The sequence below is a fragment of the Anabrus simplex genome, chromosome 2, assembly GCF_040414725.1.
Source record: "Anabrus simplex isolate iqAnaSimp1 chromosome 2, ASM4041472v1, whole genome shotgun sequence".
Lineage (NCBI taxonomy): Eukaryota > Metazoa > Arthropoda > Insecta > Orthoptera > Tettigoniidae > Anabrus > Anabrus simplex.
The window spans coordinates 681,749,508-681,775,427 of record NC_090266.1 but is presented as its reverse complement, the minus strand read 5'-3'; the positions used below and the strand labels follow the sequence as shown (position 1 = coordinate 681,775,427).

General features: G+C 38.4%; 1 protein-coding gene across 3 annotated transcripts in view; it reads right to left on the bottom strand.

The window, feature by feature from the left end:
- The window catches only part of LOC136864364 (beta-1,4-N-acetylgalactosaminyltransferase bre-4), a 51,939-nt gene that overhangs the window by 8,408 nt on the left and 17,611 nt on the right, over positions 1–25,920 (bottom strand). The window contains exon 2 of one of the 3 annotated variants that reach the window (XM_067141263.2): positions 18,216–18,383. The exons of the other annotated variants lie outside the window; for them this stretch is intronic. The gene's annotated coding sequence lies outside the window, so the exon portion shown is untranslated. The remainder of the gene's footprint in view (positions 1–18,215; positions 18,384–25,920) is intronic. 3 annotated transcript variants of the gene reach the window in all.

The following is a 25,920-nucleotide window of genomic DNA, read 5'->3' as shown; positions in this document are numbered from 1 at the left end:
GCAACAGTTGGATCTCTTCATCATTGGATGAAACATTAGGTTGGTAGTTTGTAAAAAGTATGTTCATCCAAGGTTCTTTTTGTTCACCTATGCCATTCGTTTGGCAGCAACATAATAGGAACCATAGTTTGTTGTCATTCTTGCAAATCTTGAAATATCCCATGAGGAAAGAAGCATAGTAGGTTGTTACTATTATAAGGAATTAAGCAATTTTTGTGTATTAAACTTCGTATATATTGGAGTACGTTATCCAATGTCATTCAGTAGTTAACTGTTCCTCTATGAAGTGTTACTTGGATGCCTTTTAGACTAATGTTATCGGTGTTTCATTGTTCTGCCATGGGATTGTTAATGTATATTGTCTGTAAATAAATAGAAGAAAAAGAAATTTCAAATTATGAATGTTATAACCCGGATTAATAATAATAGTGTATTCCCATGATTGTGGTTGAACTTACACTTTCAGTCTGATGTTAGCTGGATCTACTTGTTCCGGTTGCGTCTGAACGACTAACCTTTCTGCTTCTAGTGAAACACTGATGCGGTAGCGGATGGGTGGAGCGTAGAGGGGGAAAGGGAGTGGGTTTTGGTTTGTGCGCATGTGTTATTGCTAAGGAGGTGTTGCCCGAACTGGTGTGGGCGGGTCTAAGATTAGGTATGGTAATTGGAACATTTGAGTGCTGTGGTTGAAAAATAATAGGGACCTTATCACGATTTACAGTATGAATCAGTTTTGGAGTTATCTCATATACCAGATTTTTGTTGTCAATGACGTTGTTAAGATTAATTTCTTTATTATAGGTTTGGTCCAAAAAAACTTTTAAGTTCTCCATTTCATTCAATAATTCCCCCTTATCTAAGTATCTAAAGATGGTTAGATCTTTCTCAATTGAAGTGAATTTGTGTCCCATTTCTTTCATATGCTGGCTCATGGCTGAATACTTGTGATTGGAAGCATTGTAGTGTTCCAAATACCTTGTATAAAAGCTTCTCCCAGTATGACCCACATGAACCCACACTGTGTGCACATTAATCTATAAACTCCAGATCTTTAGTAAACATTACTATTATTGACCCTATTTTAATCTAATAGAATCTTACTTATTATTATCTTCAATACGGAACAAACATGAGATTAGGATTCCTAGCCGGCACAGGCTTCTTTGTGGTGGAAGGTTGGGTGGTCCCCACCTTCCAGCTTTTACTTTTTTTGCAGCGTTGGTCATAGGAGCAACTGCCACATACAGCAGAGTGATTCTTACAGGTGTTTCTGGAAGAAACGAACGGACCTGGTAGACTGTTATCACACTAAGGCTAGTGGCTTTGTTGGTGCATTCAAGGAATTAAACTTATGGGGTGCTTCCTGGTAGGAAAGACCATCCAGTGTCTCGATCTCCTAGATCATCTCACTGAAATAGACAGAACAGTTTCTATTTCGAGGAGAATGAAGACCAGGGCTGTTAGTACACCTATCTGGAGGTGTACACTCTCCCGCGTTATGAGGTTCTTCCACATGTACTACACACAGACTAATTTGAACGAGTACCATATGTCTGAACCTTTGACATTAATAACACCGCACGGGAGGCGGGATGTACAGCCTCGCATTGCAACGATACATTATTACCTTGACTTTTTCTAGTAACGCTGATGGCTTGAAAGAGACAAGGCACCAATAGCAACATTTTCACCATTGACTTTGCAAGTAATGTGCTGGACATGTCATGCCATGGTTTTTCATGTCTTCCATCAACTCCTTGACAGTGCTGAAAATGAGGTCGCGGTGGAAGATGATTACACAAACCAGATTGAAGGATTTGTGTTCTTCCACTTTGGCAGGGATTTCACCAAGGTGGTCACACTTAAGCAACCGATCAGTCTAAACTGCAGTGTGCGTCTTCAACAACAAACTACTGCTGCGCATTTTCTTTAAGACTTCATGTTCACCGTTGACACCACTAATGTGTCTACTAAACAAAATAGACTTCACCAGCTTGAAATCTGGCCCATCAGTTCTGGTAGCAACCAGGAACCTAGAGAAGCTGGATCTCACGCTTTCACTCTGCGCTTGTTCCTAGGGGATTGCCCCCCTGAGGGTATCAAAGGTTAAAGATTTTGGTGGTGGGCCACCCTGGTTAGGCTTTTGATGTTTATTTGTCATGTCTGCAAAACATCCTCACTGAAATCCTACCCACTCTGATCAGTGGCCTCTGTAGATGAACCAAGCAGCCAAGGCAATACCTACCTGGTCATAGCAGGTACTGCCCATGGTCCAATGTTGAACAATTCCTAGTATGGGCTGACTGAGGTAATGAGCACTAGGGGTCCGTCCCCCATATCATCCATAACAGAGCATGATATCAATTAAAATTAAATGAAAATAAATAGAAATAAACTGAAAAAGTAATATGCTCTGGCATTTGGCTACGCAGAGACCTGTGTTGTCGGGCAGATACTACTGCAGGGTTCATAACTCTCCCACCCAATTGTTTGGGGATACTCTCTGGACTTTCGAGCATATGGAAATTCTAAGTTCCCATGGAGGGAAAAACCAACATCTAATTTTTGATCAGACTTTCGAGCATAGTCGCACATGTAAGAGGCCCTTCCCCAAGCAGCATGCACATAAATTTTAATCGGCCTACAACTAACTCTCGAGAAGGTACTGATGGCCACATGACCTTTTTAATCGCCTTCTACAACAGGCAGCAACAGGCAGATGTATTCAAATCTTCCCATGGTTCCAAAGCCACAATACATTTCCACATCTAGGTTACCACTTTTAGTCACCTCTTAAAACAGGCAAGGGATACCGTGGTTGTATTCTTCATCTTCGGCTCCACCCACAGGGGGTGCTTGACTAAGCGATATGCTCCGAGGAGGTGACTAAAACTAGAGAAGTATTAAAATTTACCTATGATAACGACATTTACAATAAGGTACGAACATTGAAAACTAGAAAAGTGGCTGGAATTGATAAGATTTCTGGAATATACTAAAGACAATGAGTTGGGATATAGTACCATATCTGAAGTACTTATCTGATTGTTGTTTACATGAAAGAGCTATACCAAATGAATGGAGAACTGCTATAGTACCCCCTATGTACAAAGGAAAGGGTGATAGACATAAAGCTGAAAATTACAGGCCAGTCAGTTTGTCATGCATTGCATGTAAGCTTTGGGAAAGCAGTCTTTCTGATTAGACATGTTTGCAAAATTAATAACTGGCTCGGTGGAAGGCAGTTCGGGTTTAGGAAAGGTTATTCCACTGAAGCTGAACTTGTAGGATTCCAGCAAGATATAGCAGATATCTTGGATTCAGGAGATCAAATGGACAGTATCGCGATATCTCAAAAAGTAACTGTCCGATTTTGAAAATACAGTAGAGTCTCAATTATCCGACCTAAACGGGACCTGGAGTACGTCGGATCACCAAAAATCTTGGATAATACAGAATAACTTTGAAAATGAACTGAAACAAACAGGAAGGCTACACTGTATTACTAAAACAATGACATGTTTTATGGTACTTTATTTAGACAATTATCAATTCAACTGTACAATATATGCAGTATTGAAAGAAAACATTCCAAATGTCTTACGAAAAGAAACTCGTCAACAATGTCTGCTTGCCTGCTGATCCACGTTTTCTTGCTGTGAGATCCTGCCATCGACGAAAGATCAACACCTCCACTGTGCTTGCTTCCGGCTGTTGCTCAACGTCGGTTAATACCATTTCCAATGCACTTAATCATTCACTGTGAGTCATCGTTTTCTCCTTTTGTTCTACAATGCCTCGTTCTTATTCTTCATCATCCTCATTTTGATTAGCAGTCACAAAATCAATAATATCAGTGTCAGTTAGTTCAAACAGCTGATCTTGTGCACACTAGGGATGCAAGGAGTTTCCGCCGATATTTCCTCTTCAATGTTTCCAACACACGTTGGTCTATTGGCTGGCATAATGACGTCACAAAGGAGGGAGGAACATGACTTTGATGTCACCACTTCTAAGTTGCTCTTCATTTGGGAGTGATGGAGCGTTGTCTAGTAGAAGAGCTTTTCTAGAGAGATTGTTCGAAGCTAGAAATGTTTCTACCTTTGGAACAAACTGTCTTAAAAAGAACCAGTCTTTAAAGATATCAGCAGACATCCAGGCAGCCTCCTGATTCGTGTAATGGACTGGAAGAGCATGAACAGAAATGTTTTAAAATGCCCCAGGCTTCTTTGCTTTACCGATCATAAGCAATTTTGCTTTTAAATTTTCAGTAACATTACTACATGCAAGAAAAGTAACTCTTTCCTTACTACGCTTGTAGCCAGGTTCAGACGTCTCAGTTTGGGCTGCGAGAGTTTTTGATGGCAGCATCTTGAAATTTAGCCCAGTCTCATCACAATTAAAAATCTGATCACTGGTTAATCCTTCAGCAAGAATTATTTCTTGAAATTCCTTTTCAAATTTCACAATCTCATCGGATTTAGCTGACAGTTTTTCTCCACAGATATTAAGCTGCCTAATGCTGTACCGTTTTTTCCACCGATCAAGCCAACCAGCACTGGCAGCAAAATTAGGGTCTCCTTCATTAACTCCTTCTGGAAATATGCCACCCTTTCTTGCAAAATGAGGCCAGATATTGGCAGGCCCTTTTCCCGGTTTTGAGTGAACCAAGGAAATAGTGCTTCAGTTACGTTTTCATACTCATATTTTTTCATTGTTTTTCTAATTTTCAGTGCATCACTTGTTGCTCTGGTAGAGCACCACTTTTCAATTTCTTCCCTCTTTTTTTCCAGTCTCCCACTGTAACACGTCCAACACCGTAATCTGAAGCCACTTTGCGAAGAGTTTCCTCTTTGTCCAGTCTCTTTAATGCACTCAACTTGTCCTCCATAGAAACAATCACTTTCTTCTGTTTACTCGCCATACTCACAGAGGATATGAAAACTATAACATCCGCACCCAACCAATACTACAATGAACAATGAAGACTCGCTGCACCTGTCCTTGAGGAAAAAAAAAAAAAACGTCCTACCGCCAGCGGTCAGGCCAGTGCTTGTCCCACGGTCGCACCTTCCACACCGAGTGTCCCTGAATTTAGTCTCCACCAAAAGTTCAAATTAAGTCTACCAGTGTCGGATAACACGGAATATCAGATAAGCGAAGGTCAGATGAGCGAGACTCTACTGTACTTACATATTTGAACTTGTACGCAGTTGAACTTTTAGGCCAGCTGTATCTATTCGTCCCGTTCCATTTAGAAATATGGGGTTGGTATCAATGTTTTGGTTATTAATCATCCCATGAGAATAAGTAGCACATTATTTTACAAGCCCCTGGGTATCATTTACGAATATGAAAACAGAATACAGATATCTTTAATGGTTTAGATGTTATTTCCATGTAAGGTGAATAACACTGTATATAAATGATACGAGTAAGGAAGTGAAATCAGAGATAAGGCTTTTTGCAGACGATGTTATTCTGTATAGAGTATAAAGTAATAAATAAGTTACAAGATTGTGAGCAACTGCAAAATGACCTCGATAATGTTGTGAGATTGACAGCAGGCAATCGTATGATGATAAACGGGGTTAAAAGTCAGGTTGTGAGTTTCATAAATAGGATTTTTTTACAAGTTGCTTTACATCGCACTGACACAGATACGTCTTATGGCGACAATGGGACAGGAAAGGGCTAGGAGTGGGAAGAATGTGGCCGTGGCCTTATTAAGGTACAGCCTGGTGTAAAAATGGGTCACAAACAGGAAAAGTCCTCTCAGTTTTAATTACTGCGTTGATGGGGTGAAAGTTTCTTGTGGGAATCATTGTAAGTACCTAGGTGTTAATATAAGGAAAGATATTCATTTGGAGTAATCACATAAATGTGATTGTAAATAAAAAGGTACAGATCTCTCCACATGGTTATGAGGGTGTTTAGGGGTTATAGTAAGGACGTAGGAGAGAGGGCATATAAGTCTCTGGTAAGATCCCAAATAGAGTATGGTTCCAGTGTATGGGACCCTCACCAGGATTACTTGATTGAAGAACTGGAGAAAATCCAAAGAAAAGCAGCTCAATTTGTTCTGGGTGATTTCTGACAAAAGAGTAGTGTTACAAAAATGTTGCAAAGTTTGGGCTGATAAAACTTGACAGGAAGGAGACGAGCTGCTCGTCTAAGTGGTATGTTCAGAGCTGTCAGTGAATAGATGGCATGGAATGATATTAGTAGACGAAAAAGTTTGAGTCGTGTCTTTAAAAGTAAGAAAGATCACAATATGAAGATAAAGTTGGAATTCAAGAGGACAAATTTGGGGAGTTAGGGAATGGAATAACTTACCAAGGGAGATGTTCAATAAATTTCCAATTTCTTTGAAAACATTTGAGAAAAGGCTAGGAAAACAACAGATAGGGAATCTGCCACCTGGGTGACTGCCCTAAATGCAGATCAGTAGTGTAGTGACTGAATGATTGACTTTTGAAATTTCTCATTCTGGTCCATATCATCACATTATACATGCCCTGAGCCTGATTCCAGCTATGTACTCTCACGATCATTAGGATTTTGGGCGAGGAGGGAATCAGGTTAAAGTTTGGGCGTAGATTTTGGCCAACCCAGAGCATGGTCAAAAGACAAGCAGGGCAATGTCACATGCGTTTATCTTCCAAGAGTTGTGGCCCATGACAACGCACGCTCGCAAGATGCTTACGAGTTACTCCTACTAGAATGGCATTTTTGCGGGAACTGATTAAGATGTATCTATGATTAAATATTCTGGCTATGCTGGCTTTTCCTAATGAAGGGTAACAATTAATTAATTGTAATTTCATTGTGAAGAAATGTGCATGATGCAGTCCTGCCCCAATACATATGGCACTTAAGTATTTGATCAGTACTGGAACGATTTTTCAAACACCCTTACATCTCTGATGATGAAATGAAATGTCGTATGCCTTTTAGTGCCGGGATATCCCAGGACGGGTTCGGCTCGGCAGATGCAGATCTTTTCTATTTGACTCCCGTAGGCAACCTGCGCGTCGTGATGAGGATGAAATGATGATGAAGACAACATATACACCCAGTCCCCGTGCCGTAGGAATTAACCAATTAAGGTTAAAATCCCCGACCCGGCCGGGAATCGAACTCGGGACCCTCTGAATTGAAGGCCAGTACGCTGACCGTTCAGCCAGCGAGTCGGACATCTCTGATGATGATAAATATTTAATGCCAGGTTATTTTACTTTGGTTTTTGATGATAAATAATAAACTTTTTCTTCAGTGTTTGTCCTTCCTGATGGCAGGGTCCACGATGATGATGATGATGATGATGATGATTATACACCATTTGGGAAATAACCACAACAGTTATTTAAAATTCAACGCCATATTTATTTTATGTGCGTTGAGTTGTGTGCTAGCAATCTCTGCTTGTTTTGGGTATTTTTATAAGGGAATAGAACACAGTCCATGTTGAAAGGTCAGTCTGGCGATGCCATTTTCTCTTTTAAAGCATGGGAAACATAATTTATTACATCACTACTATGTTTATATTACAAAAGATGGATATCATTAGTGAAAGCATGGCCTTTAAGGGTGGTGAATGTGTTTCTGTTTGATTTACACTGACCTGTAAACAGGGTTATACTTTACATGCAGTTTAAAATTTATTTTGTAAAATAGTAAAAATTGAAATGTTTTCATTATTCCTCTATTCTTGCTTTTCTTCTGTAGGCTTATACATACTTTCTGATCAGACTGAAATGCACTGCAAAATTCTAAACTTTTCAAATACATTTTGAAAGAATTAATTTAAGTTACTGCACGATATTTATAGACATCTAAAATGAGAGTCAGAACAATGCAGTGCTACAGCTGGGACATAACAGGTGGGAAGCAGTAGATATGGTAAGATCTGGGTGACTGAAGCCTTCAAAAACATCAAAGTCCTATGATATTCCATGGACTACACTATGTAGAAAATGGAATGTCTTCTATACCAAGGAAAAACAATACACACAGAAGTCTTGTTGCATTGATAGAGAATGCTTCTCCACAACATTTTACAGGAAGAAGAAAGCAAAATTAAACCCCATCCAAAAAACAAAAAAGTGCATTGTAGCATAGTGATTTTGTGTGTGAAAAGTGTTCATAAGCTACATTTTGGAGAGTGTTGCTGGAATGAAAGATGACAGGGAAAACCGGAGTACCCGGAGAAAAACCTGTCCCGCCTCTGCTTTGTCCAGCACAAATCTCACATGGAATGGCCGGGATTTGAACCACGGTATCCAGCGGTGAAAGGCCGACGCACTGCCGTCTGAGCCACAGAGGCTCCTCTGAGATATAAGTATCCTCATAAAAAGAATTCATCACTTCACTTCTTTTCACCCACCTAAGTGGATTTTCCAAAAACAAAAAACTTTTTCTTTATTTTTAAAGAAGATTCCAAATAGAAATTTTCAGTTCTGTAACATCTTCAGTTTTTGAGATATAAGTATCCTAATAAGAAATATTCAATGCATTTTTCAGTCCTTAAGTGAATTCTCCGAAAACTTAAAGCAGATTCCAAATACCAATTTTAATGACCATAACTATTCTCATAAAAGGTATTCAATCCCTTTTTCCACTCCTGTTAAGATTTTCCAAAAGCAAAAAAATATGTGTTTCGTTACTTTTAAGGAAGATTCCAAATACCAATTTTAACATCTTTAAAATGTTAAAGTGTTTTAGATATAGATACACTCATTTTGAAAATTCACCCTCATTTTCACCCCCGTAATGACGGAATATCAAACAATCCTCCCTTAGTGAGCACCTACATTGTAATACAAATGCATCGTCAGGATTTAATTTCTTTATGTGCAGTAATTTTGGCTCAGCGATGATGAATCTGTCAATCAGTCAGTCAGTCAGTCAGGACATGTTATTATATATATATAGATGTAATTTTTACCATAAGTTTCAGATTCAATATGACACTTTAAAAAGTTGATGGAACTTATTTTTTTGATAAGTTGATCAAATAAAAATATACTGATTGAAAAGAATGACATTTTCTTTATTTTTCCCAAACTTTCCGAGTGGGCATAATGTGTGTGTGTTGTTGGCAACAAGCAATTCCTCAACATGTTGATGATCAAATGTTAAGTTTTAAGATTTGATGACGTCTATTACATGTATTCATGTTCAATCACACATAAAAATTAAAACTTCTATCCATCACTAAAATCGATCAAGAAAATTAATTTGATTCAATGAGCTGGTAGGCTAAAATTTTATCAGTTGTGTCAATTCAGGATATAACAGCAGGCACAAAGTCAATGATGACAAATTCCTTTTACCATGATTTTGTTCTAAGAAGCATGTTTTAATGCATGTTTTAATGTTGAAAGGAACAATGTCCTAGCAGCTCCTGTGCCATTACCACAGCAGTCAGGTGTAGTTATTCCATGTTGAAATGTACTTAGTCCTGCAGTTGGTGTGTTTCAACACGGAATGTCTTTCAGTGCATTAGTTTGCCAACCAACCTATGTAGAGGGCACAGCTGTGTTTCATAAGTCAAGATTGACATGTTTCTTTCTTTTGTTTATGTGGGCGTTAAGTGATTGTCGGCGGCGATACATCCTACGTAGCCGTTGTGCTGTGCACATTATTTTCTTTCTGTGTTTATAAAATAATTTTAGTAACGGACAATGAAGTTATGAAAGGAAAGGAATGCAAATGCAAAGAAGAAAATTATGCCATTAATAAAACACAGCGATCAAGTGTAAAAGGTACTGCACATACAAAGCTATGCCGGTAAAGCAGTCCCTCATAAAAGTACTGAACCTCCCTGCAGGTATGGTGAAAATGAATCTATTTACTTAAATATTACCGGTTCAACTATTTCACTTTCATAAATTATTATTGTGAATGAAGTTATGATTGCTTAATGAATGTCTGACAAATATTTTACCAAGGTTAGTTGTGTGTTTTAAATGCAATCATCTCTGTTTCAATAGATTGCAAGAACAAGAGAGGCCACAGATGCTTTTTACAATTATGAAGCCAGAAATGAACAGGATATCCACTTACAGAGACTCATTGAATGGCATCCTATAAAATGGCGGAGACATAGGACGGTTCATCAAGACGGAGAACAACTGAAAGTCAAGATGGTGGCTAGAGTAGACACGCGCAAGCTTAGTGCTGCTGCAGTTTGTGTTGTTTGTGTGGTAATAATCAGAGTTGTTGCGCTTTACGGTTCTCTGCACAGGTCTATTCGAATTAAGGAATCTGCGTGTGCAAGTGAAAAAGTGAGTTCTCCTTTTGCATGGCTACTAGCAGAGAAAAACCACTACATTCCGGCGTTCTCTCTGACTGGGTGCGCCATTTTCCAGACTTATAGGAGCCTCCCAACTAGCTCTGAGCCTAACGAGCCTAGGCCTGGTTGCTCAGCGATTAGGGGCTTGTTTTACCTCCTACTACTGGCTGTAGATGTCCACTTAAACCCCGGTCCCACCACTTGTGAAATGAAAAGAGACAAACATCTATTTTTTTCACTTTACAATGGCAAAAAATGAGAGTATCCTCCTATTCAATACATCATATATTCCGTCATTAGACGGAGCTGACAAATTCAAACATGTTTCGGCTCGCTTGAGCCATCTTCAGTGAAAAAATTAGGGGGGTTGGAATAATTTACATAATATAACTTGAAAAAATGCTAAAAACATAATGAAAGAGCAAATGAAAAAACAAACAAAAGAGAGCCTAGACGGAAACAAAATTAGCATAAATATACAATATTTACATCAATATGCAGAGCAAAAAACAACTTATTGCGACAAAATTCAGTGAAACAGGTGTTAATTTAAAATAATAATTGAAACTAAAAACTGCGTTAACCTAAGAAACAAGGGAATGAGAAAACAAATGATGCAGATGGAAATGAATAATAGTAGCACATGGTGAGGTTGTGGACCTCATAGTTTACAAATTATTGGTTTAGTAAAAATGACAAAACAGTTTGAAATTGCTGTCAAAATCATCCTAGTAGAAACCCATCACATCAAATTGGTCAGGAGGAGAGCGGGAGCAAACATTTTTGAGAAACCAGCCTGATATAACCTGCAGGCGAAAAGCCTGTGACAAGGAGAAAAAACACCAATGAAATTTAAGGCTTTAGAAATAGCAGCATTCTCAATATCTTCTTCAATCTAGCGGCCAACATTATGAAACAATAATGAAGAAAGGGACCGCTAGATTGAGAAGATATTGAGAATGCTGCTATTTCTAAAGCCTTAAATTTCATTGGTATTTTTTCTCCTTGTCACAGGCTTTTCGCCTGCAGGTTATATCAGGCTGGTTTCTCAAAAATGTTTGCTCCCGCTCTCCTCCTGACCAATTTGATGTGATGGGTTTCTACTAGGATGATTTTGACAGCAATTTCAAACTGTTTTGTCATTTTTACTAAACCAATAATTTGTAAACTATGAGGTCCACAACCTCACCATGTGCTACTATTATTCATTTCCATCTGCATCATTTGTTTTCTCATTCCCTTGTTTCTTAGGTTAACGCAGTTTTTAGTTTCAATTATTATTTTAAATTAACACCTGTTTCACTGAATTTTGTCGCAATAAGTTGTTTTTTGCTCTGCATATTGATGTAAATATTGTATATTTGTGCTAATTTTGTTTCCGTCTAGGCTCTCTTGTTTGTTTTTTCATTTGCTCTTTCATTATGTTTTTTAGCATTTTTTCAAGTTATATTATGTAAATTATTCCAACCCCCCTAATTTTTTCACTGAAGATGGCTCAAGCGAGCCGAAACATGTTTGAATTTGTCAGCTCCGTCTAATGACGGAATATATGATGTATTGAATAGGAGGATACTCTCATTTTTCGCCATTGTAAAGTGAAAACTGTCAATACGGAATGATTCTAATATCTTGTAATAAACATCTATTGTCAGAATGTGCAAAGCCTAAACAATAAGCTGTCTGATTGTGAACTATCCCTGCCAGACTTAAGAGAAGTTGACGTGATCGGACTTACTGAAACATGGCTCTCGTGGGCTAGTGACAGTGAACTACCACTCAATGCTAATTACAGCATATTTCATCGTGATCGCGCTACTCTAGGTGGTGGAGTGATGCGAGCAGTGAACAGTGCATTACCGTGTAAACGAAGGACAGATCTCGAACGGAACTGTAAGTTAGTGTGGGTAGAGCTACTCTTTCCTCAATGCCCTGTACTTGTGGGATGTTACTGCAGACCACCAAACAGCCCATTCTGTGACCTTGAACAGTGCCTGGACTCAGTCATTGCAGCTCTCCCTCATGGTGAAGTAATTTTAATGGGCGATTTTAACTTGTCTATAAAGTGGTCTTCTCCAACTACCGGACTGTCAGCTAACAACTGTGACACATACTTTATAGACAGTTTTATTAATGGCCTCGGACTGAAACAGTTTAATATGTACCCAACCCGTGGACCCCAACACCCTGCTCATACTCTCCTCACTAGAACTTAAAACAATAACCCCAGGCAGAAACCTTTTCCTATGCGACCACCAGTCTCTTGATGCTACATTCCTCCTTCCCCACCCCTCCTTTAAGCCTCACAGCAGGACATCCTACCGCCCTACCTACATCTGGCTCCGTGCCGACTGGCCTGCAATGTGTCGTGCCCTGGAATGCCTTCCCTGGAGTCGGCTCAAAATAGCTGACATCGAATCGGCTCTTGACCTGCTGTACAACTGGCTGCAAGCTGCAATTAAAGACTTCGTACCTGCACAACGGGCTACTACCAGCAAATATCAACACTGGATATCACAAGAGACCAGACTGATACTATTTAATAAGAAGAGAGATTGGCGCCTGTGGAAAGACTTCCCTAACCCACACACTCACAATACCTTCGTTAAAATCTGCCACCACGCGAGGTTTATGGTAAGAAGAGACTACAATACACACATAGACACAGTCACTGAAAAACGTCCGCAGCAATCCCAAGCGCTACTGGAGTCTTATCAACACACGGAGAAGGACAGAGCAGATTCCTGTCAGCGTGAACCACAACGATGCAACAGCAGACAGCGTCAATCGCAATGAACTGTACAAAAGGTATTTCTTCTCCAACTTCTCCCCTCCCTCACAAAACCAACCACTCCCTCCTGTAGGTACAGCTTCAAATAGAACCTATCAAGCATAACTACCACACCAAGTGAAGTTCATAACCTTTTTCAAACTCTTCGCACCAACAAAGCTACCGGTGCCGACACTATAGGACCTCTTTTCCTAAAAAATACTGCCAGCACTCTTTACATCCCTCTCTCTAAATTATTTAACAGATGTTTTGCCGTGGGCTATTTTCCTATTACCTGGAAACAGGCAAATATTGTTCCACTTCTCAAATCAGGCAACAAATTTAATGTTTCATCTTACCGACCAATTTCTATTCTCCCCACACTATCCTTTATCTTTTGAAAAACTTATACACCAGCATCTCCTCGCTTTCACTTTGCCGTATATCTCAACCAAGCAGCATGGTTTTCTACCAGGTGGCTCTTGTCTAACAAACCTGGCCACTCTGCATAGCTTTGCATAACATGCCATTGCAGCTAAATCACAGCTGGATATCTGCTACGTAGACATTTCGAAAGCTTTCAATTCTGTAGACCATACTCTGTTGCTCCATAAACTCTCTGAACGATTTAATATACATGGCAGTCTTCTGACCCTTCTTGCTGGCTTTCTACATAACCGTTGGCAGAGAGTGGTGATATCAGGCACTTTATCCTCATGGTTACCAGTCACTTCCGGTGTCCCACAAGGCAGTACTCTTGGCCCCTTGCTGTTTTCTTTGTTTATGGATGATCTGCCGTCCGAACTCAACAAAACAGTGAATACCCTACTCTTTGCTGACAACTGCAAGATATTTAGGGAGATCAGGAATCCAGCAGATGCAGTTCTGCTACAGTCCTAACTTAATGCTCTCTCGAACTGGTCCCGTACTTGGAAACTTATCCCCAATCCACAAAAATGCAGCCACATGACCATAACACTACGTAAATCTCCTCTACCGACATATTACCTACTCAACAAGCCCATCACTGTAGTTACTCAACAGCGTGACCTAGGTGTAATATTCGATACAAAATTACAATTTAAGACCCACATAGAAACATATACAACCAAGGCTATGAAATTACTAGGCATTCTCTATCGCTTCACAGAAATTTCTGACCCCATTGCTCTTCATCACTTCTTCCTCACGATCATTCAACGTCTCTTAAACTACTGCTCTCCGATTTGGACAACAGCCTCCCCCTCCAATACTAAGCAGTTAGACAGAGCAGTGTCCTTCTTTGCTGCAATTGTAAGGAACAGAAACCCCAAGCTCAGAAATCTGTCTACGCAGCAGGTATTAATGGCAATTAATATGTCACTGCTGCACATCAGGCAACAGGTAGCTGACCTGAGTTTCCTCCACGAGATCTTAAATGGGTATTACCGCTCAGAACATCTTGTCTCACTCTTCTCTCTCCGTGTTCCTTCCCGCTCCACCAGAACCAAAGACCTTCTCCACATCCCCCCCACACTCAGCACTCAATACTTCAATGATCTTTCCTAATCTGCCTCTCAACACTCTTTAACAATATTAATAGGAGACAAGAGCTTGATATAGCATCAAATAAAAGCATATTCGAGAGGGGAGTAAATAGTCTCTTAAAGATAAGCTGATGTGAAGGGATTATACAGTCATCTTGACCCACGATGACTTGGCTATGAACATGGACATTCTCATGGTTTTCGATTTGGACAGTTGTTATTAGTAGGCTGTGTGCCTGATCTTGTTATATTTTGTTATGTTTGTTATATTTTATTATGAAAGTTTACGTTTGTTAAATAGTCTGTTGACAGTGCAAGTGAAACTTGCTCAGTGTAGCTGTATCTTGTGTTTTGTGAATAAATAAATAAATAAGAATATACATATTTTGTAATGAGAAATCAGGAGCATCTGCAAGTTATGTAGGAATTCATTCATTTGTTTAGATGGAGTAACACATAAGCACATATTCAGGATTGCTAAGCTGTCATCGAAAGGCAAAGTCCATTGGCCAAGAGAGGATACAATAAGAAGACACATGCTGTATCACATGAAATCTGCATAGAAATTCAGGACTACATTCTCAAGTTTCCTGTCAAAACATCTCATTATGGTGGGAAAGAAGTAAATTACTAGGATGTAAGCCTTAATCTAAAAAAATATACACGGTTTATTTTGTGAGGAACATCCTAATCTTGAAGTAAAATACACATTTTATGTTCATTATTACAATAAAAAGTTGAGCTATAGATTCAGTAGACCCCAAATAGATGTGTGCAGTATCTGCAAAATACTTCAAGTCAAAATGAAGTCTCCATGCTTATCGCAAAATGTTAGATTAGCAGCAGCATGTAAGCTAAATATTCACAAGCACAGAAATAACTGATTTTATTTCTATGAAATCACGCTCAGAATCCTGCCGATCTGGTGAAGTGAGACAGTTTGGGTTGCCTTTGACTACATGCAAAATTTACCTCTACCTCATGTTCAGGAAATATTCTATCTAATGTAGCTATGGGTGCATATATTTACTACACACAACCTCCAAGAAAATAGCTGAAAAATATGCATGTAAAATGAGGGGCAGGCCAAGGAAGGGGGCCAATGAAGTGTGGACCTTCCTACTGAACTATATCACCAATCAGATTAAACTAGGCACAATTGTACTCAGACGGATGTCCTGGCCAAAATAGGAACTATTCATTTATTCGTCTCTGCATGGATTTGGTTGAATATAAATGATTCAAGGAAATTATTCACAGTTGCCCTATTAGAGGTCATTCCTTCTTGCCTAGCAATAGGAATTTTGATATTTTTCAGGAAAGAAATTAAGTGCTGTCACTGAATCTACACTCCAAAATAATATTTTGCAATCGCTGGTAATGCAAAAAAGGATGTTACAATAAAAATGGTGGAAGGAATTGACATCACCTATGTGGATGTGTGGTGGCCTATGCATTACAGGAAAGCAACTATGAGTGATGAATTAACAGGGAAAAAAGTTCCTAGAAACGAAGGTGGCGTTTGCTCCTGCATCATTCTCTGAGTTCCAGTATTCTGCAGATCATCCTGGCAGAGTGGCTGCTCATCCCTTCATTGGGAGCCTAGTCCATCACACATTTCATTAGTCTCAGCTAGGACCAAGAAATGGTCCTCTTATGAATCAGTTGAGGAAGGATGAGTAGCAAATAAAATTTACAAAACAGAATGATCTCATGAAGGTGTATCGTTATATCAGATCATCTGAGGCGAGTAAAGCATTCTTTGATGAAGTATTACAATGGCCATGTCAGTGAAAACGCATTACATGTCTCTTCTAACAGACGGCTTATGACTTGTTTGACTACTATAGTTTTGTTATTGAATATCTTTGAGTTCAGTGCAGCCATTTATTAATATTGGGGTCACTGAAAAGTTGTCTCTGAAGAAAATAACAGCTATTCCATGCATGATACTTTAATATACATCTATTCATTTCAGAATAAAGGTAATAAATCAAGAACGTGAATGATATTTTCGCTTACAGGTTGTTCCATTCATTCCATGTTGAAAGGAACTAAGCCCATTTACAGATTTTGTCCGTAAAAGTGTTAGTAACAACAAAACAACACTTCTTTAGTTTTAATATAATGGCATGGACATGCACTTTGCATGTACGAACAATTATAGCTCATACTACATTACAAGAGTGGTAAAACAGTTTTTTGGGTGTTTATCTCAAAACTTAAAAAATTGAACTTAGTGCCTTTCAACAACAAGCAATTCAATTCAGTACATAGTACAAGCAATGTAATTTCTGTATATGGAGTAGAAACTTGGCAAGAAGATGAAGGAATATTATTACTGTAGTCATAAATAATGGCTCCAAAGTAATTGCGAGATCGTCATACTGTACTGCAAAAAATGGAGTGAGAATAAATTGAATATATGGATATAAAGGCAGATATTGTTAAAAGAATATTACAGCACAAGCCAAGACTAAAAGTGGAGATAGCAGGTGAAATTCTACCTACAGAGTATCAACATCAAATGAAACACTGAAAGAAGAGAAACTGAGCAGACAGTTACACAAAAATACTAGATAGCACATTATTGGGAAAGAGATTTAAATAGAAGACTGTGGCAGTGGTCCAGAGAGTGAAGGATATCAAAAAATGATCAAGGAAGGGTGTAATAGCAAGAGAAAACAAACAGAATACTCTAAAGTGAAATTAAACCAATAAAAAAGCTCAAAATATTAATTAAATGGAAATAAGTGGATAATGGAGATATACTAGAATAAAGCCCCATGAGGAAATAAGGCAAAATCCATCATGCACTTCATGTAATAAAGACATGGATATGGCACTAGTGGCACGGCCAGGAATTTTACCCGGGGAGGGCTATAACATAATGATAAGATGTCTTAACTGCTACAGATCATATGCAATCACACAAGGAATCCACTGAGATGAGTTGGAATAACAGAATGTTTATGATTCCTGATGCTTAAAAGTCAACATTTTTCAAGCAATGTGTTCATTCAAACTTCTTTCATTGCAAAAAATTACACAAAGCCCCATCTGCTGCTTATGAATTTGCAAGCCAATTGTATTTTGAAAGCCAAAAGAAACAGATTTTCCTGTCCCCCCCACATTTCATCACAGGAAAATTAAAGTTAGCACCTGGAACCCATACATATGATATTAAACTGATTTAATTTTTGTTTTACAATAATGATGTGTCCATATGAGTTACTGCTTCACAATCCAGTGATGCAGATTTCAAGTTTACATAAGTTTGTGTAGTAGATACCAGTTTAGTTTCTTCAACGGAACAAAATAATCTTGAAGAATATATTTTTTTTTGGACCAGGCATCCAACATATAAATAACATGCACTCAACAATGTTAGCAGTTATAGGCCTACTAAGCTGTGCTGGGTTCTGAAAGATACAGAGAATATAACAGGAGACAAACCAGGGAGAGGAGTGTTCTGTTACCCCACTACCCTGGTTAGCTGGTTCAAGTGCTGTTGGTGGAAAAAAATTTTCACCATCAGAATGTTGGCTGGTAAGGTAGGAGAGGTGGTGGTATAAAATTTCTAATCACCAGATTGCATGCCAAAGGCCTGGATTCAATTACAAACCTCTCTGCAGGGTTCATATGGAGTGAGGGCATATGACGCTGTTGATGGCAATTTGTCTGTCGGATAGAGCCATTAAGCCTTGAGCAGACCCCTTGTTGTTATCAGTACGCTACGTGCTGACACCAGGTTTCACCAGGATCGCCTAGATTAAGAAGCCATGTGCGTTCCCTGCAAACAGCATGATGTGTATACCAAGAGTAGTCATAACAACAGCAAGTGACTAGTGATGTGTAGCATCATGCTGAGGTTGGAAATACATTAATGTTTTACATTGTGACTGTTTTAGAAGAATGAAGATGGAAACTGAGTGTTAATGAGTTGTTTTTAACATTATTTATGTGATGCACAGCTCAACTTTGTATTAGTAACAGATAAAATGCCCTACAGACGTTGTGTGACCAGGTGTAAAGGAAATTACCCGACATAACCAAAACTGCAAGTTTTTTTCATTTCAAAAGGAAGAACAAAAATGATCTTAGATCTTAGGTGGGCAGTGTGTCCTTTTGCTCTCCCCAAAATATTCTCCTCCTAGATGTTAAGCTCCTTTACAATGAAATGTGGAGTTCAGCATATACACAAGGAGGCTGCTAACGTGTTAGATCTGGAGAAGTTGGCAGATGATTTTATATCAAGAAATGAGATTAGGAAGCAGACATTCCTTCAGAGAACTATATTTTGTAATGGAGATTGTTAAGGCGGTATATCTGGTGATAGAGATTTTCACATTTCATATCACGAACTGAACAATACACAGTAATAGGACATTTATTCAGATAATGTATTTGTAAAGCACATTCTACCTTTTCCACTTACTTGTGGTTATTTTTGATAACTCTATACATAAGACTTCCATCTAAATATGTACTTACTAGCAGTTGCCCACGGCTTCGCTCACGTGGATTTCGTAATTTGATCAAAGTAATCGTTCCTCGGTACTGTACTAAGACGTTATCTGAAAATCCCTAAAGTATAAAACCTCATCGAAAAACTGTGTTTCATTTACCCGAAAAACTCTTTGTAAACAACGTTTGTCGTATTGCCTTTTGTGGCTAAGATGACCATGCGACCTAGAACTGTACACGTGAGTCTTCTCTCAAGTTGAAAAAAAAGTTTCTTTACTTTTAAAGGAGATTTCAAATACTTATTTCTACGTCTGTAACATCTTCAGTTTTTGAGATTTAAGTATCCTCATTTTAAAAAATTCAACTTTTTTTTTTTTTCCCACTTCTTTTCATCACCCGTCGAGTGCTTCTTCTGAAAACAAAGTCCGGCTCCATGGCTAAATGGTTTGTGTGCTGGCCTTTGGTCACAGGAGTCCCGGGTTCGATTCCCTGCAGGGTCAGGAATTTTAACTACCATTGGATAATTTTGCTGGCACGGGGGTTGGGTGTGTGTGTCATCTTCATCATCATTTCATCCTCATCACGACGCGCAGGTCGCCTACGGGAGTCAAATCAAAAGACCTGCACCTGGTGAGCCTAACATGTTCTCGGACACTCCGGGCACTAAAGGCCATACGCCATTTCATTTCCGAAAAAAAAATACATGTTCCTGTATTTTTAAAGGACTATTCAAATACCAGGTTTCATGTCTGTAACATGTTAAGTTTTTTACATGTATTGTAGATAATCATTTTAAAAATTCACCTGCTTTATCAATTCTTTTCAGGTCCTTAAATGGATTTTCCAAAAACAAATAATAATAATAATAATAATAATAATAATAATAATAATAATAATAATAATAATAATAATGTCATTGGCTTTACATTCCACTAACTACTTTTACTTTTTTCGGAGACGCCGAGGTGCCGGAATTTAGTCCAGCAGGCGTTCTTTTAAGTGCCAGTAAATCTACCGACAAGAGACTGACGTATTTGAGCACCTTCACATACCACTGGACTGAGCCGGGATCGAAACTGCCAAGTTGGGGTCAGAAGGTCAGCACCTCAACCGTCTGAGCTACTCAGCCCGGCCAGTTTTTTTTTTTTTAGATGTAAGTATCCTCGTACAAATAATTCAATTAATGGTTCAATTCCTTCAGCCCCTTCAAGTGGATTTTCTAAAAACAAAAAATACGCGTTTCTTTATTTTTAAAGAAGATTCCAAATACCCATTTTCACATCTGCAACATCTTTAGTTTTTGAGATATAAGTATTCTCGTGCAAATAATTCAACTAATATTTAAATTCTTTCACCCCCGCCCCACAAGGAGATGTTCCAAAAACAAAAAAATACGTATTTCTTTATTTTAAAAGGAAACTAACTCCAAATACCTATTTTCACATCTGTAACATCTTCAGTTGAGATATTAGTATCCTAAAAGAAAGAATTCAACCCCCTTTAAGTCCTTTTTACGCCCCGTAGATGGCTTTTCAGAAAACAAAAGAAAAATACATGTTCCTTTATTTTTAAAAGATTAAGAATACCAATTTTCACGTCTGTAACATGTTAAGTTTTTGAGATATACTGTAGATATGCTCATTTTAAAAATTCACCCCAACCGCCTTTTCAGTACTTTTTACCTCACCCCTCTTAAGTGGTTTTCCAAAAACAAAATAATAAATGTTTCTTTATTTTTAAAAAGAGATTGAAAGTTCCATTTCACACCTGCAACATGTTCAGTTTTTGAGATATACTGTAGACATGTTCATTTTAAAATTCAGCCCCTGTTTCAGTTCCCCTTAAGTGGATTTACCAAAAACAAATTATCTGTGTTTCTTTACTTTTACAAGAGATTACAAATACCAATCTTCACGTCTGTAACATGTTACATTTCTGAGATATATTGTAGATATAGTCTTTAAAAATTAACCCCCCATTTTCGCACCCGTTCAGCCCCCATGAGGCCCTAATTGGATTTTCCAAAAACAAAAAAATGTGTTTCTTTATTTTTAAAGGAGATTCGAAATACCAATTTTCATGTCTGTAACATCTTCAGTTTTTGAGATATAGTTATCCTCATAAAAGGTATTCAACCCATGTTTCACCTTTTTTCACGCCCCTTAATGGTATTTCCGAAAACAAAAAGATATGCGTTTCTTTAGTTTTAAAGAATATTGCAAATAACTATGTTTACACCTATAAACTTCTAAGTTTTTGTGATATAGATATACTCATTTAAACAATTCACCCCCCTTTTCACCCCTTTAGCGACGGAATATCCAAAATATCCTCCTTTAGTGAGCACCTACTCTCTAATATAAATGTATCGCCAAAATTTTGTTTATGTCCAGTAGTTCTGGCTCGACGATGATGAATTGGTCAGTCAGTCAGTCAGTCAGTCAGTCAGTCAGTCAGTCAGTCAGTCAGTCAGAACATGTTATTTTCTATGTAGATTAATCAAGTTCTTTTTTTTTTTTGTGAATATTATTGAAAACTCTGTACATAAGATTCATTCAGAAAATGTACTTGAGAAACGAGTTCTATTATTTTTCTGTTTTACTGTTTGATTGTGAATATTGTTAATATATATACAGAGTGGTCCACTTAAACCTTTCACCGCAGATATATCTGGAACAACAAGATATATTGAAAAATGACTTTCACCGGCATGAAGGCAGGGAAGGGGCTAATTAAAGTAAATACTATGAGCCAGTCAAAAACGTAGGAAAATAGTATTTTCAACACCAACTTACGTTTTTTAAAATGGACACCTGTATTATTTCGTGCGCAATCGTTAATATGAAAAATCGCGTAAGTAATGGCGTTTGTTTCATCGCAATAGGTCAATTACATCCCGAGATATTGCAACGTGAAGTTGACGCTTGAGATAAACGAAACGCGCAGCAGTTGCACATCCCGAGAGTCAAGCGCGAAACTCACGGTCCTCTTACTCGCGATATGATTGCCGTACTACGATGCGACAGGCACTGTACTTAATGCTATTTGCACTGTTATCAAGAGGGATGAAAGTAAGAGAAGGGTTTCCTGCCACAGCAAAAGGATATGTAAATAACGGTTTCTCTCTTGCGTGTTTTATTTACCTACACAGTACATTGCAGTACCTGTACTGTACTACTTCAGAATGTACATAACTCGTACAGCAAAGTTACTGTAACGAAATTCTCTTATTTTCATCCCTCTTGATAGCAGTGCAAATAGCATTAAGTATAGCGCCTGTCGCATTGTAATACGGCCATCATATCGCGAGTAAGAGGACCGTGAGATTCGTGCTGGAATCTCGGGATGTGCAACTGCTGCGCGTTTCGTTTATCTCAAGCGTCAACTTCACGTTGCAATATCTCGGGATGTAATTGACCTATTGCGATGAAACAAACGCCATTACTTATGTGATTTTTCATATTAACGATTGCGCACGAAATAATACAGGGTGTCCATTTACAAAACGTAAGTTGATGTTGAAAATACTATTGTCCTACGTTTTAGACTGGCTCATAATATTTACTTTAATTGGCCCCTTCCCTGCCTTCATGCCCGTGAAAGTCATTTTTCAATATCTCTTGTTGTTCCCGATATATCTGCGGTGAAAGGTTGAAGTGGGCCACCCTGTATATATATGAATGTTTGCATTAATACTGTATCATTTCACACACCCTTGTTCATGTTAATCATCCCCCCCCACCACCACGACCACCACCACCACCACCACCACCAATAATTACCCGAAGTTGGCGCGCCTGAAACAGGCTATCCCAAGGGAAAATTTAAGTATCTGCAAAACAACAAAAGTAAGTCATTTCAGTTCTTTTATTATTATAATGTAGTATGAAGTTAATACTGTGAAGACCGGGCGAGTTGGTCATGCAGTTAGGGGCGCGCAGTTGTGAGCTTGCATCCGGGAGATAGTGGGTTCGAATCCCACTGTCGGCAGCCCTGAAGATGGTTTTCCGTGGTTTCCCATTTTTACACCAGGCTGTACTTTAATGAAGGCCACGGCCGCTTCATTCCAACTCCTAGCTCTTTCCTATCCCATCGTCGCCATAGGACCTACCTGTGTCGGTGCCACTAGCAAAACAAAAACAACAACAAAAAAAAGTGAAGAACCACCTTAAGTTTTCATATAACTTGGCACCAGAAAGTAACTGTGTTACTCTTTTGTATTATTATTATCACCATCACTGATTGATTAATTGATTGACTGATTGATTGATTCATTGTTGAAAGAAACGTTGAAATCCACGTAATTACGCCTATACATGTGTTTGTAACTACACATGTGCACTAGGCTGGTTCTCAAGCTTGTTACCACGTCCACTGATATCATATACCGGGTACCTATAATATAAAATGTATTGCATCTTATATCATTATTTCATGGACTAATACACTTGTTAACATACCTGTTTTTACACTGAAAATCCAGAAACTTATAAACAAAAACATGACTTAATTAGGCATATACGCATGTTTATAACTATACCCAAATTGGCGTATTTAATAATAAAAACATGAATGCATCCTTTTTTTTAAAGTAATAGCTTTGTAAATCATAATAGGTAATGAATACAGGAAGGAATTAGGGATAAATAAATATGTTGTTACATCTTATATGTACAGGAGGGGCAGATCTACTATAAGGGCCAGAGGGACCAGGCCCCACCTTTGTAATCCTTTTTAATTTATTATTTGTAGTTATAATTGCAAACAGTATGAAGCGACTATGATATTCAACGCTAATAGACCATCAATGGCCTTGGTACCGTGTGAGAGGGGCCAGCCTCTGCTGGCCCCATCCACCTCACCTCCCCACGTGTTCTCAGCGGCGCATCAGTCGACTGGCTTACAGCCCCTCCTTGGTTGCCTGGCAGAGTGGCAGTGTTCATGGGTGTTGCTGGCAAGTTATCATGTTGTCTGGGGCCAGAGGAAGCTGGCCCGTTGCGCTGGCTTTATTTCACGTTTCATTTGGCTGTGCGCAGAAGGGTTATTAGTGCAGTACGGCAATTCTCAACTGTTTGGTGGACAAACGAGTGTCAAATATAAGAGGAAGAGAGTGGCTTGTTTATTAAAACCTCCCTTCAATTCATCAAGTCTAGAAGAAAAGATTCAAATTAAATGTTTAGGTGCTTACCAACCAAATGATTTCATACTGTTTCAACCTGATGGCAAGAAAAAGAGAAATACAGGGTTCAATAAAAAGTCAGGGTTAACAGTGAGTGAAGAGAAACAAGTCTTTTTTGTTTTTACTGTGTGTTATTTTGTGGTGAAGGATTGTGGTCAACGACCGGGTGTAAGGATGTAAAACAAACAATTGAATGACTTAAAACACCCGAGGAAAGCAAACTAAACTTAGAAAATGCCTGTAAATACAAAATATTTGGGACAGTTAACACTGGTGCAAAAAAATTGACTCTGCATGTTAGGTTACAATCCAGAAACAATGAAGTAGTAACAAAAAATAGACACTAAATAGAGTTGTAGACTGCTTAAAATTTTGTGGAACTGACAATTTAGCACTGAGGGGCTATAATGAATTTTTGCGAGTTGCTTTATGTTGCACTGAAACAGATAGGTCTTATGGCGACGATGGGGCAGGAAGGGCTAGGACTGGGAAGGAAGCGGCCGTGGCCTTAATTAACAGCCCCATTAACAGCCCCAGCATTTGCCTGGTGTGAAAATGGGAAACCACGGAAAACCATCTTCAAGGCTGCCGACAGTGGGGTTCGAACCCACTATCTCCCGAATACTGGATACTGGCCGCACTTAAGCGACTGCAGCTATCGAGCTCGGTACAACTAAATTTGGTGAAAATGCTTGTAGCAAGAACATAAAATCTGTTAGGTTGTTCTTCGCAAACATTACAGGATTCACTATGTTTTTCTCTTCATAGCCAAAGAGAAGTGATGTATTGCAATCAGTTTCCAATAAGCAGATTCCAACAGTTTCTTCAACAAGATGGAACTTTTAGTCTCGGGTTGTGAGTAGTGTTTATGAAAACAAATCACATTTATTGGAATGTAATGAGAAAACCAAGAATGAAGATGGTTGGGATGATGTAACAATAAGAGAGTGTTTTGGTTTAAAAAAACTACTTAATTCAGAATTTTTTTTCCTGAAATTCTTCTATTAGATGATGAAACATGTTGATATTTTGTATAACACACTTACAGATGCAGAGTGCCAATGCAGTTACCATATCAAATACATTAAAAGATTTTGAACAGCTGTTTCTGAAATAAGAGAGAACACTGAAAAGTATCACGTAGATGAAGATGAATGTTCTACTCCAACAAAAAAGTCTAAATATAGCTCTGGTGTAAATCTGACTGTAGATGCCAAAGAAGTGTGTGATAAAGTGATCAACCAAATGAAGGCCGATTCCAACAGTTTCATATATTTAGTAGTTTCAATATTATTGATCTGAAAAAGTTTGCTACGTTCAGAGAAATTTTCCCAACAAATTTAGTAAATACTTTTTCATTGAGTTACAGTCCATTTACTTCCCAAGAGAAATTGAGAAATGAACTTTCAGTGATTTATTGCAATGATGCCTTTAAAGATATTCATTCAGTCTATGATTTGTTCACATTCTTCATGAAACATTCCTTCGAAGAATCATTCTCTGAGGTACACAAAACTCTACAAATTGCACTAACTACTCCAGTTTCAACAGCGGAAGCAGAGCGAAGTTTTAGCATATTAGAAAGAGTCCAGAATTACCTTAGGAATAGTATGGGTCAAAACATACTGAATTTACTCGCTGGTTGTTCAATTCATAAGGAGGAAATTGGTGAAATTCCCAACTT